Here is a 20361-nt window from a genome sequence, read left to right on the forward strand (position 1 = left end):
CTAATCCAATCCACTGGATCAGTATCAGTGCTGACACAGACCTTATCAGGCGTATTTGTTGCCACAATGTGACCAATCCAAATTAATTATGGATTGTTTCTCGATGTAATTATAAAATTCAGTGGTTCTGCTGACGGTTACTTTCATTCTGACTTTCCAGGCTGCCAACTATAACTACTGTTAAGAGCCTCAGGTTACCTTACATAGAAATGAATTCAGAGAGTTCCATGCTGGGAGGTATAAAAATTTTGAAATAGGGAAAAAGTGAACACTGCTACACCTGAGCTGAGGTAATGGAATCTGTATCCAGAGAGAAAAAGTTGGATTGTACATACCTATCATTATCAGCCTGAAAAATCCAGTTACAGCCAGGCTGCTCCACTGTTCTGCATTACATCGGCCAAACTCTTTATTGCTAAAAAAAAACAAAAAACAAAACAAAAACAAACTTCAATAATAGTTTTATTTAATGCTTCAATGGTTGTTTGAAATTATTTATTTGGACAAGATATCTGTAGGGCTGATAACACGACTGCACAGCCCTTATTAAGTAAATCCTACCTAACTTAATGAACAATTGCGTTCAGGCATTTTTAAAAGAGTTGTTGTGGACTTTAGATAAAAACAAGGGAAAGAGAATAAACAGAAGAGGAAAATAGTTGAGGCTGCAGCGCTAAAAGGTGGCAAAAAAGCTTATAGTGGGGTTTCAGATAATGCACAGCGGAGCCCTCATTCCAGGTAATACAACACACAACTGGACCAGCTCTCTACAGAGGGGAATCCATCCATCTCCAGCCATCAATTATTCATTTCGTTCTCTCTCTCTCTCCAGTACAGTTACAAGACAAAAGCTTTCTCTTGGAATTGCGGCTGAAATAGGAGAAAGGCTCTTCCCCTCATCCTCATTCAGTGAAAGACTCTATATAGTAGGGCCATGACTGACTGAGATTTTACCCAAACAACTATTCATCAAGTTAATAACATGAGAAGTAAATAAAGGAGACATGCAACTTGAAATAGTGCATATAATAATAGAAAGTTCAACATACACTATAGCTTTACATCAGCAACAGAAAGCCAAGAGCTTAAAATGTAAAGCTCATGCAAATCTCCCACAACAGATCAGTAGATAAAGCCCACAGTGGGCAGATATTAATCATGAGTGATAATGACATCTCATGCTTATCATGTGGAGACTGCAAAGTATGGATTCATGTTAATGAATACATCACACCAATCAACCATAAATGATGATGCGCCACACTATATACAGTCAGTGCTGAGTGGCAAATAAACACAATAGGCTCATATTTGATGGTCCTTCATTCTCAGCTGTCGAACACCACTGGTCATTATGACTAAACCCCTCATCAGGCTGATTCAGTTGTCGCTGTAGATGTAATTAACACAGCCTTGCTGGACCCGTAATCCTTAATTATTTGCCAGTGAACTAGATGATACTCGCTTATTGTTGTTATGGGAGAGCTGTTGAGTCCAATCACAGGATCAAGAAATCGCTGATAATCAGTCTGGGCAAGAAATAAAGTTAATTCCTAATTTAATTGGCATTTCAGACAGAAAGGAATTAATCCATATTAGCTTATTTCATATTGGGGAACTTTATGAAGGTTATTCAAGGTCACTATCTTCCAGAGATGTGTCATGCCTCCAACTGCTTTCATGGGCTTAACTGCCCTTTTAATTAAAATCCCCTCATTAGAGCTGATAGATCTTTGACTGGACTTTTTACGCTGTTGTAGGTGGATCTATACATGATGGCTTCCTGCTTTCTGGACAATAAGGAAAAGGGCAAAGGTTGGAATCCAAAACAATAACATATCTATATCATCATCCCTCCACAACTGTCCAATAATAACAGCAAATAACAAATACTGAACAGTTGTGCAAAACAGAGGATTATGTTCTTAATCAGTCTATTTTTTCTCTCTACATTAATAGATTGTTTTGTCTACACGCAGCCTGAAATAATGTAAAAAACCTTGTGTAGTTTCCTTTTACTCAAAAACTCAAATGTCTCATCTGACCATCAGGACTGTTGGACTCCCAAAGATATTTTCACATTTGAGAAGTTGGTTCCACTGAATATTTTTTTCTTTAGAAATGTAGTAGTTGTAGATTTGCCTTCTGCTGATTGACTAATCATTGCAGATCTAGTTTAATGACAAAGATTTTCTTCAGTCCAATATCAATGTTTTAAAATTCTTACTTTCTACAGTATCTATACATGGCAACTATAGTATAGTTAAGTTAAAGAGTCTGACTGCGTTCACAGTAAAGGGTCTTGCATACACATGCTGTATTGTAGTATACATTAAAATTGAAAATATATTTAATAATATTCAAATAAAGGTTTCAAACATATATCCCTGCCCTATTAATAATGTGTTTCAAGTGTGACATATATGTAAGAAGAATACATAGCATTTACTTTTACAAGCATTTACAAGCACTTTTAAAAGTAGGGTGCTTCACGGTAACATCACTTGCAGTAGTGCAAATATATTGTTTAATTATTGCAGATATAGTTCAATGACAAAGATTGTCTTCAGTTCGAAATCAGTGTTTTTAAAATTCTCAATTTCTCCAATATCTATAAATGGCAACTACAGTAGAGTTAAGTTGAAGAGTGTTACTGCTTTCACAAAAACTGATCTTGCATATGTGCCACATTAGAAGGTAGAAAGTAGAGTAGATTTATTGTTAGTCATTTTTTTTAAAACATAGTTAAAAAATGAAACAAATTTCTCCTTTATCCTGCTACTACTGGTATTGTGTTATACTTCAAAATTGGAAAATATCTTTAATAGTATCATAATAAAGGTTTGAAACATATCACTCAGTCCTGTTAATAATGTGTTACAGGTGAAGTACATGACAGAAGAATAAACAAGATTTATTTATTCAGCACCTTTTAAAATAATAGTTCCAAATTGCTTCACAGTTGCATCAGTTGAATACAAAAATATATAACAGGTGGGACAGCAACATGCACAAGAATAAAAAAAACAAAAAAGAAAACTATGAATAGCAGGAAACAAATGATCAAATACATCAATCAGTCTGTTTAATTGCATGATCTAATGATAAAATGTTCTACATGCGTTTTAAGAGTGATCTTTTTCTCTCAGGCAGATAAACGTCTTTGATAGCGGGTTGGAAGGCTTTCAGCAAAGTTGACACAACAATAACCTTTCAGATGAGTGACTTTGTTTTGCTCTGTATCTCCACAGTGCGCCCACGGTTCAGAGCTGCACAGTGGTAGCACAATGGCTAGATAAACAGAAGGACAATTTTGTCGTGACCCGTCGGCTTGTCCCTTAGCTGGGAGTTGGATGAAGCGTACCATGACATTGGGAGAGGGTGTGAACGTTTAAGTGGCACCAGACACCTCCAGTGATATGCCACATAGAAAATGTTGCACTTCTAACACAGTGTGATGCTGAGGCAATTTCAAAGTAGACGGTTGAACCCGGGTCGCAGAGAGGTGAAAGAATAAGTGCGAGTGTGTGAAAACTGGTGGGGAGATTGTTATTGGCAAGGAGCAGTCATTTTACACTTTTATAACCGCAGTGAATAATGAATGAAAGGCAACTGCAAAAATGTCTGGAGCACAGCACAGCTTCATTCTCAGCATGATGTTCAATGACGATGAGAGGAAAACAGTGAAACTTTTTTCTCCGTCTGTTGAAAACCGTGGAAGCCTTTGGGTCAGCAAAACAACTTATTCCCCATTTCTCTCTCCGAACATTGTCAGTTTCCTTTCTTTATTGCACCAGACTCAGCTAACATATTTGACAAAGACAGCAAAAGCGCCACTGTCGTACAAAAACTGCTGAGGTCAGTAGTTGTAGTGGATTCTGCCGTTTGAACCAAAGCACTAGTATGAAATTTAACCACCCCCCTGCAAGATTAATTACCCGACGAGAGAACCTTTTATGGCCAAGGTTTATCTCAGTGGAGAGGTCCCTACCTGTGATACTTTATTTCACTGCAAGGCATTATTGGTAAAGAGAGACTGTTGATCATATTCTCCACCACTTATCCAATCATGGCCAATCCAAGAAAAGATCTGAGAAGCCCCGAGGAAATAGGAGATAGTTATCAGTCATTTCAGCCCAACAGGATACAGAGGCACTGAGTGATACTGGCTGCTTGGATGTCATCCACAAGGGGGAATGTCAGTGAGAGGTTTATGAGAGCACACAAAATAGGTGGCCATTTATGTATTTAGGTGGCCATCTGCAGTGAGAAGATGACTGCAGGGTTTATGGATACCCCTGCTTCTTTTTATTTTATCGGTGCGCTATAATGTTGATCGTCTACAAGGTCATGTTGTTTTTGACATATACGTATGTGTGACATTTTGAGTCATTATTAACTTCCTTAATGCAGTTTTAGAGATGGCAGATACATCAGCGACCCGGTATTTTTGGCTCATGTTGGGTAATTGTAGATATATCGGTGTAGCATGTTCATGGTTATGAAAAAAGAAATTAGAAACTGCCGTAAGAAATGTTTTACTGGCTGCTTTTTATGTATATTTGATCTCCATTTGGTTTAATTCAGTTTGACAGAACAATCCCAACTCAGAATTTTATTGGCTTTTCAGAGCTTTCAACTGTAACAATTAACCATAATAGTTAGAAAGATGTACTTCACTGCTGGAGATATGGACTTTTCATTAAACTGGACTGTCTGTGCAGCTGAAAGATGCAAATACTTTTGACACTGGTGCTACCTGACAAGAGAAAGTAGAGAAAAACGAATGTGGCATTCGTTTTTGCTCAAGAGGTAGAAAACACAATGCACAGCAGCGCACTGGACCAAAAACACTCCCACTGGTGGATGACAAATCTCGATTAATAGTTAAACGGTAAGACAAAATATTTTTCTGGAAACCTTTGAAGTGAGAAACAGGCAACACAATAACAGAATTTTGATTCATATTTAATCAGCACTGCTTACATGTAACCATTTGATTAACCTCCATTTTAACAATAAAGAAAACAGTATTGCACCCACTTCATGTTCACAGCTTAGTGCACTAAAAGATGTTTCTGAAGATATTTTAGGTGATAAATAGGCAACACACTAACAGAATCTTGGTTTATATTTGATCAGCCCACATAATTTTATCATTGGATTGGAGTTTTGTCAGAGTTTGATCTCGATCTGCTTCTATAGTCTTTGGTGTGTAAGATGAAAATGCAATCTGTAGTTGGCACAACAGCCCTAGAGCCAGCGAAAATATGAGATGAAAGATGAGCAGGACGATCTATGCGCTTGTAAAATGTAGTGAAGTTTACCATAGTTCATTTACACATACTACCCACAGTGTTTTGCCACTAAGCTGGTTGAAAATCAGCAAAATATCCCTTTAACTTCAATGTCAGCAAGGATAGTAAGTCCTAAAATGGACATAAACATAACATCGACCAAGCTCACATTTTTAACAAAGAGCAAACTGTATCTGCTGAAGAAAACCATGTCATTCAGTTGAAAGCCCTGGAACAAGCTTGTAAGCGCATCTGGCGTTAGGATTGTTTTGTCCAGCTACTATTTCCAAGGTCAAACATGAACTGTAATAGTATAGTATAGATTTATGTGTTTTTTCACGAGTAACATTAAAATAATTTAAATTAAACTGTTGCTGTTTATGGTATATATTTGTCTTATGTATTAATGTGAAGTAAGCAGGAACAAATATTTTTGTTCTTGTTTTAATCTCAGATATAAACACCAGTATCTGCCTCAAAAAGCAGGGTAGCAGTTTAGCTAATGCCAGTGTGCATTTAACAGTGTTCAGGTTTTCCTCTGTAATATAAAAGGTGTGTAAGGTGCTCTCAGATTTTAATTACAGCATCAAATCCAGGGGCAGAGAGAGTGAGATGTAGTGACGAATAAAACAAGTTTTTTTCCCTTTCTGTGGCACACCCTTGAAAAAAATTCAGTGAGATGCCAGATTCTTTTTTTCTGCTGAAAGCTGAGAGGTTAAAAATGATGATACTAATCATACCCCTGCACCGATAATTGCCCAATATTATCGTATTACGTGCCCCCATTAGATAGATATTGATTCTCCTGCCTAGAAGGATACCAGCGGTTCAGATATCCCACCAACAGCAGTAAAAAATATTACTCTGCCTCTAGCTGCATAGCTGAAGTCATTTAAAGTCTTTAAAAAGTTTAAACTTGGAAATATTTAATTAAAATCATCCATTAACATATGGCCCATGGCTCTAGAAAATGGGATCCAAGGCACAAATGGCAAAGCCATAATTCAATCTTAAAAAGGGAGCTCTGTCAATAGGCATCAGGTAAGGTCAGGTACTTCACAATCTCCATCTGCGTCTCCCAGCTGAGTTATGATCTCTCAATTATATTATAACATAAAAAAAATTTGCCCAGGTTGGGCATAATTGAGTTGAATTGACTAAAGGGAGAATAAAGGATTCATATTACAGTTTAATCCTCTCTTACACAGTGGGGGGTCATTCAAATGTGGGCAGAGAGCCGGAGACAGCCAGTGATTCTTAGCCTTGATGCTCAACTCCGCAGATTAGAATATGAAATTAATCCAGTGGTATCTGAAAGCTGTGCAGGTTTTAGCTATATCTGAAAGATTTTATGCTTTGAGAGTTGTGAATATATGGGGGTGATTAATCAGAGCATGTGACTGTGGCTAGAATTTCATCTTAATTTTAATAGTTTGCCATTATGTTTGATTTGAGGTGATGTTTCATAAAGAATACTTGCCATAAAGAATTATATACTGCACTTGATTCCCAAGGTTCTCCTCTCCTTACATAGTCAGCATCTTTTCTGTGTACTCCTGAGGCATTTTAAACTATTGACATGTAAGATGAATACCCTGGACTTGACTGTGCTATGGGAGGACTGAAGAGGAGCTGGTGTGACTGCACTGGATAATACAGACTTCAGAAGTTATAATAGACACACCATTAAAAGATAAACATTTTATACTCACAATTCAAAGCTGTATTGTATTTATTATACGTAAGTGACCTTGACTTTTCTGAGGTTATTCAAAACCTCCCTAAAGACATGCTTTTAAAAAGACTTAGCAAAAGTCACAGCATCCATTAACAAAGTCTGTGCAAAGAGAGATATATTTTGTTTGGAAAAACGGCTTTTACTCATCCTGTGCTTCATTACCAGCCAAATAGTCTTTTTTAGAACGCATGAACCAAATAAGATAACTCGGCTTGTGTAACATCTGGGTTGCCTTGTGTTTTTTTCTTTTTCTTTTTCAAGTTTTGTTTGTCTCCCAGTGAAAAAGAATCCCCTCTGCTTTTTTATTTGACGTTCCCGTCCCCCACAGAGATTTTAAGCTAAAGAAAGCCGATCATTGTTAATGTATTCTGATTAAAAAACAAACATTAAGTAGACGTTCAGGTTCAATCTATGGTTATTCAGGCTCCTAATTATGAGTGTTTGTTTTATATTTGTTTAATTCATGAAGGATGATTCATTCAATGAATGCTCCAGCTGAAGTTGAAAGCAGTGCATTTACTTTGTAAATCCGGTAACAATGAGGGATTAGTTTGCTCTGTCAGAGGTCAGCATGGTGCTGTATGAAGTATTTAGGTCTCACATCAGGGCAAGTGTGAGGAATTTTATTTTAATTTTGTGATAAAGAAAGGTACATGTTTTTATACAAAACAATTGCCCACAAGGACATTAATCTAACTGGTTATGTAATCTCATATTACGTAATTACTTTTTAAATTTTGAAAGCTTCCTTTTCTCCCCAAAATGAACAGTGTGAAAAAAGTACTTCTGAGATATAATGTTCTCTTTCTTGCTTCGATATGATATTCATTTAATTTCATCTCCATGTTAACGAATTGCATTGCCGCTGCTGTTCTCCCTGTTAAGTTCAGTGTGAACTAATCAAAATGGAAATTTCAGAAACAACTTTATGAATTAAATTCTGTTCACTCAAGATGCACTGCGATGAATATTCATAGTTTTTGTAGTTGATGAGCACTGGCGATGGATAAAGGTGTTAAAATTTAATTCAATAAAAAATAAATATTTATGCACTCCCACATATAAAGCGCAGGCTTTTGCAGGTGCTATGACGATTATCTTTTTTCATTTGTCTCTCACATTCACACCATAGTTCACTGTCTAATGGCAATTAATCATCTATAATGAGACATGTCATGTGTCCTATTTGCAACAATTAAGGGCAGTGGAAACAAACAAATGAGGGCCATCATTCCAGTTCTGTACTGAAAAGATCATTTATATGTTTACTGTTTGATGCATTTGTGATGTGCTCAGTTATCAGTTTTTCTTGAGTACTGTACATATTGCTCTATTTTAATCTGTAAAAAACACATTTGATTTTTCTTTGTAATAAGGGTAAAAATCATATACTTAAATAATGCTTAGCTAATGCATTACTCAAGGTGATTTAATGCAGAAATTCATACAGGATGTATCACCAAGTCCCATGCTCACCATTAACAAATGATCAAGTCACTAAGACCTAATGTATTTTATTCACACTCAGTAGATCATCAATTAGTATGATTTCACTGCTGTGAAGATGGTCCTTTCATAAAAATTGGTTGTATATGTAGAAAAATGCAACTACATTAAAATTATATACTCTATGGCCAGAGAAAACTGAGAAAAGGAGCTATGGCAAAACCTACAACCATTACTGTTGACAAAGAAAACAATATGGCAGTCAGCTGGCAACAAACATCTCAAATTATAGTTAAACAGTGCACTACAGTACATTCCTGGAAACATTTTAGGCAAGAAGTAGGCAATGTAGTGACAGAATCTTGATTCACATTTAAACAGTACTACTTGGAGTTTACAGTTTTAACTAATTCTTGTATTATAGACAAACTGCACTAAAACGTGTTTCTGAAGACATTTGAGGTAAGAAATAGGCACCACAGTAATAGATTCCTGGTTCATATTTTATCAGTACTGCTTTTTTTTTACTGTTTGATCTCAGTACATTCAGCATTTATTTTTAGATTACAGAAATAGTATGGTGTCCACTTTGCTCTTTTTTCAAAAAAAATCTTGTATTACAGACAAACAGTGCACTAAAATATGTTTCTGAAGACATTTTAGGCGAGAAATACAGTGCTAGAATCTTGGTTTAATCTTTAACAATGCCTAGGTTTACTGTTTGATCGAAGAGAGAGACAGAGGGGCAGCTCTCTCTTTCAGTCTGCTTCTATTCTTCATGTATCGGTGGTGGTGGATGATTTTCGTGCAGCAGCCCTATAGCCGGTGAAAATTCATCCAGCAGATCTGAGCTGATAAATGCAGGGAGATTTGAGCGCCCGTTGAAAACTGTATCCTGTTAAGGAATGTTAATTCAGTTACCTCATACATTAATACATATCTGATCAAATTTGCTGGGTTCCAGTACAAAAAAAGTTTATTTCAGAACAATGCACTTGCATTTAGTGGAAGTGATCTGTGTTTCTGGCAAGGTAGCTCACATCTGCAGTACATCGCTATGGGAAACCTTGCAAGATTAGAAGTCCTTCAAGGCCCACTAAGGTCCTATAAAACCCAACGTGGTACTTAAGTTGGAATCTAGATCGTGTCTAATTATTGTCTGATCTTTTTTGTTTGCATCTGTCTGCCCTTGGGGCTCATTTAGACTGAATCTCTTGTCTTAAAATGAATTCATATACGCTGAGTTTGTGCAGGTTTTCTACACCTCTGTTTAAGTGCTTGATCTAAAATTTTGGACCTGTGGACAGGGATGCACTGATCTAATCAGTACTGCTGATACTGATAGATCATCTCAACTCTTCAAATATCACAGCTTGGTCAGTGTACTTCCACGTCAGTGTATGAGCCACTAGGTATCCTCCTGTGTATGTTGTTGATGTTTTGCGACAGCGTGTCAATTTACGCCTGTTACCTGCATTGTGTCTTTTCAAAATACATTTTTTCAAACCATTTTTATGGGAAGTGAACATTTTCTGCTTGTTAGATGCATACAGCCTTTTTCAAAATAATTTTAAAACATAGGCAAAACATCTGATGAAGAGCATGTAGCATGAAACATCGCTTTGTAGGTTATTATATTAAGTATTCATGGGAGCATATTGTAGTGTGTAGACTTTGTTTTTCTTTGTATTATCTCTTGTCTAGCACCTAGGCTTTTGTATGCCTGGATGTGCGTGCTTTTGCAAAGTTGGGAATGAGAATGGGCTGGATTAAGTTGATTTGGTATTAGCTGTGATGTGGTCATGCCACACTTAATACAGTCTTGTCAAAGTAAAAAAAAATAAATATTTTTTTGTGTTATTAATTACAGTCTTTTAGTCACAGCTTAGCTTTTGGTGCTACAGCAAGCCCAGGAGTCATACTATCTTAGAAAAAAAATTAATATATATTTTAGATACTCACTTAACCCCCTTGAAAATCTTGTGTTTACTGGCTACCAGGGCTTGAACATTTTAACTCTGTTGCATGTATGTACAGGTGTACTCTCTTGCATTACTGTTAGGTTGAGCACACTTATGACCACACACAATCAGAATCACTGATGCTCAGAGGTGAAAGAGGCTTGAGGCTTTCCACCCATATGGGAATCACTTTTATCTATGCTGAATTCAGGGCTGATGGCAAAGCTAGCTTGCTGGTGACTATACTCACGCATGCAGAGGGAAAGTGGCCTTTCATAGTCCCTTGACAGTATTGCAAGACATGCAAGGAAAAGGCATGGGACCTGCAAGTGGCTTTAGTGTTTGTGGCCCCAAATGGTCCTAAGTCTCATAATAGAGCTTTATATAAAGAATATTGAGGTTTTTTTCTCCCTCACTATGGCCTTGTAAGATCACACAGGTTGTATACCCATTATTTACCCGTTATGAACTCCCCACACAGAACAGAAAACACATCCAGTGAGTAATAGAGAGTCACAATCCATCCCTTACAAATGACTGCTATCTCTTACCAGTGTGTCCACTTGAAGTAAACCCCCCTGAAGCCTGACCAATTCCAAGGGTCTGGCCCTTGGGATGTCAGAGTTGATCCATAGACCTTAACAATACACTGTTAGCTAGCCTGCGCATGTTCCGGCCCTTTGATCTTCACCATGGGAGCCGTCTCCATCATCTCTGGGAAGTACCATCAGCACACAGGCACTCAGAGAAAATAACTGCACAACTGGGGAGACCCAGTAAGACCAGTCTCCTGTTGAGAACGCTTGGGGTCTGTTGACAAGAGAGGGCTCCTGCTTTCTCTCTCAGCCACCGTTGAAATATTTATCACCACAACTTATCGCCCCTTGATCAATTATACACCTGCCATGGGCTTGCAATTAATTATTAACATGCTCCTGATAAGCATCTCACCCATTGATTTTTGTCACTCCTTTGAGATGGATATACTGGAAGGGGTTTTCTTTTGCTCTTTTGCTTGACATTTGGCCAATCACCAAGGATAGCTAACCAGAGCTGACTAATTCAGCCTTACACAGCAAAAAAGCTACAGACCCTGGGTGCGCACCATCATAGTTGATTTTGATTTTGATTATTAACAATACATTATGTTTTTACTATTACTGAAAATCTTAGGGATATAACTAATGACTGTTATCAGCTGCTTTTTCGATTAATAATTTGGTCCATAAAATGACAAAAATAGAAAAAAGTGCCATTCAAGTCCATTGCTTATTTTATCAGACCAACTGTAAAAAACTAAATTATATGTGGTCAACAACAATATAAATAAGAGATTATAGATGCAAATCTTCACATGTAAGAAACCAGAACTGGAAAATTATTCGGAATTCTTTCTTCAATAATTCTTCAATAATGATAATAAATGAAATATAGTTTTCCAGCTGAATTGCTCCACTTTTGGCCAATCCATTGATCTAATATGGGATGTGTTTCATATGATGACTTTCAACTTGCGAAGTGTTTGTGCTTTACACAAAATACGTGATGATGTCATTTTGGCTCGTCGGGGACACTACGATGAGCATTTAGCTGAGTGCCATTGTGGCATTTTAGAACAACCAAGAAAAGAATGGCAAGATTCATCACAGATGTATTAATGCTTCACTATCATAGCTCTTCTCTGCACGATACAGTCTGTTTATATTTGTCCATCGCTTAGCTTTAAATCACCTGTGGTTGCATTGATTGGTTGTGGGCCTGTCCAATGGTGTCCCTGGGCATATTGGTCTATGGCTGTTAATAACTCCTTTGTGAAATTGAAAATGAACTAAGAAATTACACACTAACTTGCATTTGTAGTTTGGTATGGTGACGTCAGGCTAACTATTACTTATATTTAGGGTTGCAGTGGTGTGAGATTTTCACAGTGCAATAACCATCTCAGGAAATATTGAGGTTTTATGGCATCACGCTAAAAAAAAAAAAAAAAAAATTTATTATTATTATTATTATTAGTATTAGTATTATTATTAGTAGTAGTAGTAGTAGTAGTAGTAGCATTACTATTAATATTAGAAATATTGTTTTATTTTTACTAATTTTATTTTATATTCAGTCTGAATTACCCTTAATGGAATGAAAACAGAAGGGTTATTTTGGGTTTTGGTTAGTTTGGTTGAACCTTTTTACTATAATTACTATAATTGAAACTCAAAACATGGAAGCAATTGATTAAAAATCCAATGTCACAGAGGTTCACATCTTTCTCTGTGAGGTGGCCATTAAAGACTTGGCCATGAAAGTTGCAGAAAAGCTCTGGAAGATGATATAAAAGTTGGTCTTAAAGTTGCCTCTCCAAGGTTTTCCAGTGCCGCCTCTGATGAAATCCGCCCCCTCTATTCCAGAAACTATTAAGACATGACTGAGTAACTTATCATGAAGCTGCTGTCAAGACTCAGGTTAGCATGACATTTTCATCAGATTTTCTGATTTTCTGGTGGCCTGAGGCGTCATGAATCAGAACTGAGAGACGCTGAACACTGTGAGGTATTTTCTCTTATCAAGCTAGAGATGCAATAATATATACAGGGCCATTCATTCAAACCACTAACACTTTTAATTCCTTTCTTAGTTATTCCAGGTAACATGACGCACCATGTTCAGTCACAGACACCTCTTGTAAACTCATGGCCATTGCAACCTTCACATATAGTATCTCTTTTCTCATCTACCTGCTTGAGAGAGCTCAGATTTAATTTTTTTCATTTCCTTCCACAAGAACACCCCTGTCGCCCGTTCGAAGTGGCTCCATCCAGTGCCAAGGCTAACATATGCTGGGTGCCACTAAGAGTTGAAGAGAGAAATTGAAATGTTACTTTCTTCATAGTCACAGCTCCCAGTTTCGACAGACTTACCCTGCCAGGGGAAGATTGATTGCTCGGGAGATTGAGTTTGAAAGTCAGTTTTCACCGTGGATAAGGCACTCAAGATTAGTTTTCAAAATGATGTGTAGATGCTTTCAGATTTGGCACGAGAAAGGTTGGACAGAGACCAGACTAATTTTTGTACATTTTCCTCCTCCCTCAAGTGTGACACATCTCAAAGAAAATCTCAATTTCAGAAGAATTCCACGCTCTTGTGACTTTGTTTAGTAAATGCCAGTTTACAGATAAACACTGGGGCATTTTTTGCTGTCGGAGTTCAGTGATCTCTCAATCAGAAGTATTCTCTTTTTTTCCTCCAAATATACACAGCATTCTGCTTGCGTACGTTTCTCTTCCCCGAGTCCATCCAAACAAGTTAGTGGACTTCCGAATGCATTCGGACGACTCGAGAAGATGTCAAGTCTAGTCCACAAGGCATATTAAACAGATCAAAGACTAAGAGATTAATCGCTATGCCCAGGATGAAAAGCAGGGTAATTAATGAGGAGCTTAACTGCAAATTAAATTGACGGCAATGCAATTATGGAGGTGAGTGTTGATCAATAACCTTGACTAGCAGCCTCTGGGATGCTGCATCATACAATAGAACATAACGTATTTGGTCTATCAGCAGAGAAACATCCCGAGATGAAACAGCAGGGGTGTGTGTGTGTGTGTGTGTGTGTGTGTGTGTGTGTGTGTATGTGTTGGTGTTGGTGTTGGTGTGTGTGTGTTAAGGTGGCAGCATGTATGTGCGTAACAGATATCTTTTTTTTTTTGACAAAGACATACAGTACACCAGGATGAAATGTAGCCTCCACACTGGAAATGAGCTATTAAGTCGTTTATGCATTAATTTATCATTGATTAGCCCCTCCACTGGTATTTATATTCACTGTGAGATCAGGAGCGTTGGCCTTATGACCCCCGAGAAATTATCATTAAACTGGTTAATGAGAAGTTGTTTTAAATTTGCATTCAAGAGTAGTGGATGAGCCTAATTGCTTGCAAAATATAATTTGAAAAAGGGTATAATTAAACATTTTCCTCCCAAAACTGTTCTGTCTACGTATTGAATTTTATGGGGAAAATCTAACATGATTGAATATTTCAAAAACAATATATCCTGTTTTTTTATTTTATTTAAAGTAACCTCATCATAGCTAATAACCTTGGTCTATAAAACCTCAGTGAGGTTTGCTTAGAAGACAAGATAATAAGATCCCCTCTTGGTTATTTTATCTTTTTTCGAAATGAAAAGCAAATAATGATTATATCCCCAGATTAGAAACACAAGAATAGAATATGGATTTATTTTTAATCATACTGCTCCAAGTGTCACATTCTTCAAAGGGATCGCTAAGTTTATTTTTTAAAGGTACCCTGTGGAGTTCTCATTGTAAACAAACGCAGTTTTATTTACATTCAATATTTCTCACCCAAATGCCTTCTGTGCATCCTGAAGGCTCAACAAACACTATAGTGAATGTATTCTATTAATTAACGCTTTGAGACTCACATTGTTTACATGTGCATAAGGTCTTCTTCTTGTATTCTGTTGGCAAAATGCTATTACAGCAAATTACCGCCACTGGCATTCGATATGACCGCCCTTTGTATTCAGCATAAAATTGAATGGATGTACAGTGGAAACAGCTTATATGAATCAAAAAGCTTTAGACCGACTCATTCCTACACAAATCCTGTGTAATCATTTTCTTATAGGAATCAAGTAGTCAGCTTACAGTGTTCATTTTGGGTTGTTTCATACATAAAAACATATTAAAACATGTTTGAAAACTACAGCAGTTCTTTCTCTTTTTACTTTTTTTTAAACTTTACTTTACTCCCATGATACTTTGCCCTGCGGTAACCTGTCTGCTTCCAGCTTGCTACCTGAGGCTGGTGCTGCGTGCACATTGAAATCATGACAGAAAAAATAGTCATTTTCACTCAATGAAAAATGTAGTTTCCTCGAAACTTATGACAGACTGACATAAATGAGCCAGTGAGATGCAGCAGTGAAACCTGGTGTTCCTCAGTCAGTTATGGCTGAATGATGGAAATGGGAAAAAAATGCATACAAAGAAAGCTCCTGTAGTTATAGCCTCCATTGTTGTGTTGATTGATAACGATAATGTGACATAATGCCCCCGTAATGAAACAGCTATAATGTATTTCCAAACAGTCAATAAAATTCAGAAAATAGCAAAGCTGTCTATTTATTTACTTTATATTCATGTTCGGGGTGGGAATCACCAGAGGCCACCTATACAATTTTATCACAATACTTATGTGGCAATACAATAATATTGCGATAATTAACATTTCATAATATGCTAAGTATTGCAATAAGACGTACTGTGACATATTAGGATTTATTACCTTTTGTCCATCCACAAATTCAGGAACTTTGTCAGCATCTGTTTTATCTAATAAGTTTAAGCTTTCTATCAGTTTATCTCACTACAGTCATTTTTATTGCTGCAACATGTGTCTAGTGGGTGTAATAAACAATTGATGTTCTATTCTAGAAGGCTATTTGAAAGATAAATTTGTATTTGGGAATATTGTTATTATAAAATTATTATTAAATATTATGGGAATTTGACTTTATGGACTTTTACCAGTACCGTCTTTTCCTGTTTGGTCCCTAGACTTAAAATTCGAATCATGTAATGCACATAAAACTCCTTTTTCTAGGCTCTGGGAAAGTTTTACCAATATAAAACCTCCGTGGATTAAAAGAAATCATAATATTGTAATTGTTGCCTTAGGACATGTTTTGATGGGACTGGGATTAAAATGGGATTATATATGGAAGGATACTCATGTCACCATGACAGCTAAAGGGGTACTACTGGTCCTGCTGCACTTTATATTCCTCCTGGGGAAACTAACAAGCACTCCAAAACTAACACTCACTCCCTTCTGTCAACATACTGTACATGTGTGTTACCTTGCAGGCATGAAAGTCGGTGTTTTACTAGTTGTCATTTTGTGGTTTTAGTTAGAAACTACTGCTTGCAAAAGCATCTTCTAATCCTATTGCATCAGGAAACATAAAACATACAGAAAATACTATGTGTTGGACACATCTCATACTATTTTAAAAAATATTTTTATCATCTTCAAAATGTGTGAATTAAAAAAAGATGTTAAAATGTTACAAAAATGCACCCAGAAAAGAATGAACAGCTGATCAGAGTGTTCTTTATAGAAACGGCTGCCTAATTACATTCACTTTTTAATCCTCTGCATTGTAGATTTTAAAGGATATGGATCAAAACAAAATCCATTTTACATGTGCCAGATTTTAATTTTCCAAGAGGCACTTTGTTATTGAAAGAGAACACTGGATACCACTTTCAGAGCTTATTACTGAGCAGACTCCATCGTTTCTCAACACACAGTATCTCTTTCTTGCCAGCTGAATTTAAAAACACTTTGTCTGCGCCTGATGTTTTATGGGAAATAAATCATATTCAATATTGAGACTGTCCTCTCCAAGAAAAAAAACCCAGCACTGTTGTTTATTTAAGAAGCTTTAAACAACTTGTGTGTGCATTCGCTGCCAAAGTAGGAAGTTGGTTGCCATTCTTATTCAAAGTAAAGAAAAATAAAGTTGGGGTTGGGCGTTTAACTTTAATAGTGAGGACCATTGTTCCTTTCTCTTGCAAACACTGGTAAACCTGGTAACCATTATCCTTGACTGCAATCCTCCTTTACCACAGAAAATATGACTTTTCATACCAGACCTGATCCAAAATTCAATGTTGGACAGCTGTAGACACCCAGACTCTTCCAAATAAGTCTGATTCCAAATGTGTTCAACCCAAACAAAAGCAAAAAGAGACAGGACACCAGCGCTGGCAGCAGCATGACGGGCCACCAATTAATGAGCAGCCATGGTCGTAAAGAGCAGGAACACATGTTGTTTTTCCGTGTGTCAAAAAAACTCCAGCAATGACTATGATGCAGTCTGCTCAGTGCCACTCCGATATAGACACAGCAACTCCAAACCTGCAGAGATACAACAGAAATCCTACCCAACATTTTTGAATCTTAATAATTTGGACCCAGCCTCATTCAGGTCCCGGTCCCTGACAGTTTTGGTTTGCGCACATTAAATGTTACCTGTCGCCATTGGGGCATTGCTCTAAGGCCGCAACTTATGATTATTTCCATGTTGATTAATCTGTTTATTGTGTTCATGATTAATGAATTAAATTTTTGGTCTATAAGATGTCAGAAAATGGTGAAAAATATCCAAGATGGCTTCTTCAAAAGTATTGTTTTGTCCAAGATATTTAGTTTCCTGTCATAGAGGAGTAAAGAAACTAGAGGTGGGAATCACCAGAGGCCCCATTATATGATATAATCACAATACATACTGTAAGTCATGATACAATATTATTGCGATTTAAAAAGAAATGTTACAATCTGAGTATTGTGATATAGTGCAATTCATTACTCGTTTTAACTGCAAATCATGTCACCAAAGTAAAAACTTTGTCAACATCTGTTTTATCTTATAAGATCAATTATACCTGAACAATTTTTTTGCAGAAAAAATTATCTAGTGGATTTTGAATGCAATGTATTTAATAACATAGTAGATCATCCAAAGTTTTATTTGTAGTTGTGATATCGATCCTTTTTAAATAAAAAAACAATACTTTGCGTCCATGTATTGATATTATATTGTCATGTAAAAATATTTCTCCATCCCTAAAAGAAACCAGAAAATATGAACATTTAAGAAGCTAGAATCAGAAAATGTTGACTTTAATTTCCTACAATTATGCATCAAACCAATTGATCAATTATCAAATAACTGGAGATCAGATTTATAGTTAACACCTAAGTGACAAAATCATAATTTTGGCTCTGCAGTGCTTTAGGAATTGCTACTCCAATGTACTTATTGAGTAGTTAGGAGTGAAAACTTGTAATGTAACAAATTCTCCTTTGAAAACAGACAAGAAGTTACTGTACATTAGGTTTTGATTTAAAGGTTTGCTGATACCATGGCCACGCTACAATGACAGAACAACTGCCACTGCTGCTAGTTAGTCTATAGGCCAGAGGCACATTTAAATGTAGAATGCGTACTGTAATGAGATGGCTTTCGCTACTTTTTCTGTCTCGAAAATCAAATCATGGCAAAATAATAATGGCTCGCCTGAAGGTTCTTTGAGGTCTTTTTTTTTATATATATATTTTTGCAATTTTTACAGAGGCACAGATGCAAATTAAAAAAAGAGAATATCTCCCTAGAGTGCCGCTAAAGCTATGCAGCATGAAATACCCATGTTGAAGAATGTGCTGGGTTTTAACTGTTTTTCATGAACATACGATGTCTCAAACTGAGAATTAGCAAGTCTCAGCTATTAATGATCCAGTTTGATTTGCGCTTTACATTTCAGCTGATCCGTATAAGAGTGGATTTTAGAAATTGGACCTCTGAACACAGAATCCTGTTTCCTCAGGGGGTTTTCCCTGAGTAAGTGATCCACAAAATCCCAGTGCATGGAGAGATAAAGGGAGGGAGAGGGAAAAAAAACAGGGAGTGTGGCATGGTGGGGAGAGAGGGGAGGAGGGCAGAGTGTGACATAGGAGTGCATTTCAGCTCCACTGCCTCTCATCGTGTGCGTGTGACCGTGGAGGATCTGAAAACCTCAGCTTCGCCCCACAGCAACGGCAAGGAGAGGAATGTTCTTGGAGAGACTAAATTTAGACCCAATGTGCTGTACCATCAATCCCGATTAAGCTAACTGAGGAGCCGCACTCGTCGTGGGAAGAATATGGCTGAATGTTGAATCCAGGTTACATAAGTGTTACTTTGTGTTTGGCTCATCATGGCTTGGAAATGAAGGAACTTAAATATTTCTGAGAGCCTTGTATTATGCCTCTTAAAGTCCAGTGTAGGGCTTTATCAGTACTTCATGCACTAACTTAATATCTGCATTGAGAGCGTCTCTAAGCTACTTGAAAAATTTCATTGTACTGAAGCAAATAGTTAAGATGCCTTAAGATTTTGTTTTCTAAAGGCCCAAACTCACCAAACTGACATCAAAGAACAAGTGGTGAGCCAAAAAATTGCGCTTGAACATAGGCTTGGGTGGTATGTAATATTTCATACCTTCCTGAAATTTCACTGGGCGAACGATGTAAGCGCAAGAAGGAAAAGAAAAGTAAAGCAATATTCTCACACCTATTTCCTTATAAAACAGAGTAATACAACTGTACACATTTTCAATTCAAGTTTCTCTTGGTAAATGAAGACTGACGAGGCTTTATTGACTTGTTAACTCATGATACAGGGTTCCCACAGTCATGGAAAGTCATGAAATTTCACAATCACATGTTCCAGGCCTGGAAAAGTCATGGAATTAATCCAAATTATTGAAAGTTTTGGTGGTGCGTACTGTGCACTATATACAGTGCTTTTATTACAGATGAGTGTTTCTATTTATGTCGGCATTTGAAATACACCTGTGGAATTTCCAAATACCCTGGTATACTGTGATACTGTGACAGTGCAATACTGCGATACTGTCCAAGCCTACTTCAACATGCTACAAAGGCTATAGCCAGTAGGGCAATTAGCGTTCTGCATTCTGCACCTGTGTGAGAGGAAATAACTGTACCAGCAGGCGGTGGTAATCTGTATTTGTCACTCAAAAAGGGAAACCAAAAGACTGAAAGTAGGGATTCAAGAAGCTAGGTAGCCAGTTAACACATTAACAACCTGATGTTAAAAGAAGAGATAAGGTTATTTATCATACGCAAGTGAATCATAACCATTTACAGACCGTTTACTTTCCTCACTTCTGTCTCTCTTCTTGTAAACTGATCTGAACTGCTTATCAGAGTTATTTCACTCTGCGACAGGCTTTGCTTGGGCGCCACTGATTTAACATGCTGAATTCCCTAAAAACAGTCAACATGAGCCGTCCAGTACAACCGGTGTACTGACCACTGACTGTCGG

The sequence above is a fragment of the Plectropomus leopardus genome, chromosome 12, assembly GCF_008729295.1.
Source record: "Plectropomus leopardus isolate mb chromosome 12, YSFRI_Pleo_2.0, whole genome shotgun sequence".
NCBI lineage: Eukaryota > Metazoa > Chordata > Actinopteri > Perciformes > Serranidae > Plectropomus > Plectropomus leopardus.